This window comes from Arvicanthis niloticus, chromosome 14 (genome assembly GCF_011762505.2).
Source record: "Arvicanthis niloticus isolate mArvNil1 chromosome 14, mArvNil1.pat.X, whole genome shotgun sequence".
NCBI lineage: Eukaryota > Metazoa > Chordata > Mammalia > Rodentia > Muridae > Arvicanthis > Arvicanthis niloticus.
This window is the reverse complement of record NC_047671.1, coordinates 9959108-9961893: the sequence shown is the minus strand read 5'-3', so window position 1 is coordinate 9961893 and position 2786 is coordinate 9959108. Positions and strand designations below refer to the sequence as shown.

The following is a 2786-nucleotide window of genomic DNA, read 5'->3' as shown; positions in this document are numbered from 1 at the left end:
ACTGAAAAGGGTGGAAAGTGGGTCCATATCATCTTATCTGATAAATATTTTTGCTTATTTTAGAAGTTATAATAAAGACAAAAGTTCCAGTTTGTATTATGACCCAGAAGTCAATGAACCTGATGTTGCTTTTAAATCTCAATCTGGAGTTTCCAACTGGTGATTTTTGGGGGGGATATAGCAAACTTTATTGATGGTATTCAGGACAGTAGGACTCCCTGGGCTTCTCCAATTATTGTGGGTGTCTGGGATGGAAACTGTAAAGGAGCTATGTTCAGCACTGGGACAGGGACACCTCAGCAGCTGATACCCTCTCTCTTACTCTTATGTTCTTGTTGGGATGCATAGTCCAGGGCTTCTTAGTCCTTGTAAAACATGTAGGCCATGAGGCCCACCACTTTGTTGCTGTAGTTATATTCATTGTCATACAAGAAAATGAGCTTTACAAAGTTGTCATTGAAAACAATGCCTGCCCCAGCATTATAGAAGAATGAGAGTCACTGTTAAAGTCACAGAAGACAATCTGGGCCCCAGTATAGCCCAAGATGCTCTTTAGTGGGCCCTCAGATGCCCAGGATGATGCCTGTTTTACCATCTTCTTGATGTCATCATACTTGGCAGCTTTCTCCAGATGGCATATCCATTATATGACAGACAGATTGTGGGTAGGAACGTAGAAGGCCATGCCAGTGAGCTTCCCATTCAGCTCTGGGATGACCTTGCCTACAGCCTTAGCAGCACCAGTGGATACAGGGATGATGTTCTGGGCAGCCTCATGGCCATCATGCTACAGCTTTTCAGAGGGGCCATCCACAGTCTTCTGCATGGCAGTGATGGCATAGACTGTGGTCATGAGTCCTTCTATGATGGCAAAATTATCATGAATGACCTTAGCCAGAGGATCTAAGCAGTTGGCGGTACAGGAAACATTGTTGACAATCTTGAGTGAGTTGTCATACTTCTTGTGGTTCATATCCATCACAAGCATGGAACATTGGAGGACAGAGATAATAACCCTTTTGGTCCCACCATTCAAGTGGGTCCCTGCCTTTGCCATGGTGGTGAAGATGCCAGTATACTCCACAACGTACTCAGCACCAGCCATTTGTTGTTAATGGGATCTTACTCCTGGAAGATGGTGATGGCCTTACTGTTGATGACAAGCTGCCCATTCTCAGCCTTGACTGTGCCATTGAACTTGCCATGTATAGTGTCATACTGGAGCATGTAGACCATGTAGTTGAGGTCATTGAAGGGGTCATTGATGGCAACAGTCTCCACTTTCCCAGATGACCAGGCATCAGGGAATCAGTAATCAGGTAATCAGGTTCCCAGTACCCAAATCCATTCACTCCGACCTTCACCATCATGTCTAAGAGACAAAACTGGCATTGTACAAGACGATGGACCTATCTCTGGAACAGAAAGGAGCAAAGAGCCCACAATTGACTTTTTACTGATTAACTATCTCATGTGCTCTCCCTGTGATCATATATACTTGATCCAATTATTCAGAAATGACATTTTGAACGAGATTGCATAATTTCATAAATGTAGCTTCTTTAATGAGACCTGGTATTAAGTCAACATTCAAATCTTTTAAACATTCCTATACAAAATAAAAATATTTAACTGGAAGTTTTGAGTTTGTCTAAAAATGAAAGAAAACTGAAAAATTCATAGTCAAGTAGAGGTAATAGAAGGAGAAGGTATGTCTCATGTCTAAATGAAATGCCGTCTTCAGAGTAGTGAGAATCTATGGTTTGTCACTCTGTCTGACACATTCACCTTACCTCATAGTTGGAAGATAAAAGCATGTTTTGAGGCAACAAAAGTTTTCAAGAACAATGTTACAATAAAAATATCCATGAAATATTTGCATATTATGCTTTATAATATGTCATTGATTAATACTGCAAATGGTGGTATTTTAGTGATAATCATAATTTATTTCATAATTTAGATGGATACGGTATCATCTCATTATAACAAAACATTATCATTTTCTTCAGCAATCTTATTTTACCACATACTAACAGCCATACCTTGTAGGTAGAAGAAAACCAGAGAATCATTTTATCCTTGGGTTTATTTGTCAAAAAAGAGAAAATAACCCATAAGGAAAAATTGTATGTATAATTTTTACATCATATGATATTATACTAGAAATAATTTTCTCATGAATGGAAATAAGATTTCTCATAAATCCTTTCTACAGATGAATCTTGCTCAATCCAGTTTACTGTAGATTAAGTTATGACATTTTATCCTCCTAAACTATAGCTTCATGAGGTGGAAGAATGTAGTATTATTTTACTCCTCTGACTTCATAATAAGGAAAACTTAATAATACAGCCATTGGCAAGTCCTATGTCATCAAATAGATTAAATTTTCCGTTAGAGGAATAGCCATTTCCGAACTTCAGAAGGACTCAAAAGTCACAATATAAGAATATCAATGAATGTAGCATTCTCTCTTCTTGCTTTGTTATTTTAACTCACATAAGACGTAAATATATGCACCAAATGAAGTCGCCAGTGACTCCAACACCCACTTCTTAAAGTCTTCATAGATAGCTGCCAAATATTTCTCTTCTTCAGTCCTAAGCAGCATACTAGAGAGATGTAATACTTCATTGTTTAATGATAGGACAAATGAAAAAGTGGTTCTTTAGATTGACATATTTAAATATATAATTTTTAGTATAAATTTTGCTTACTGCGTGATATAGGCAAAAAACCCTGCTACTAAACATCAAGAAATTGCTTAAGAATTTTGAGGAATA

The 2786-nt window shown here is 37.8% G+C and overlaps 1 pseudogene; it reads right to left on the bottom strand.

Annotated features, from left to right (window-relative positions):
* Nucleotides 1-359: 359 nt before the first annotated feature.
* Nucleotides 360-1367, bottom strand: LOC117720069 (glyceraldehyde-3-phosphate dehydrogenase pseudogene; annotated as a pseudogene).
* Nucleotides 1368-2786: the final 1419 nt, after the last annotated feature.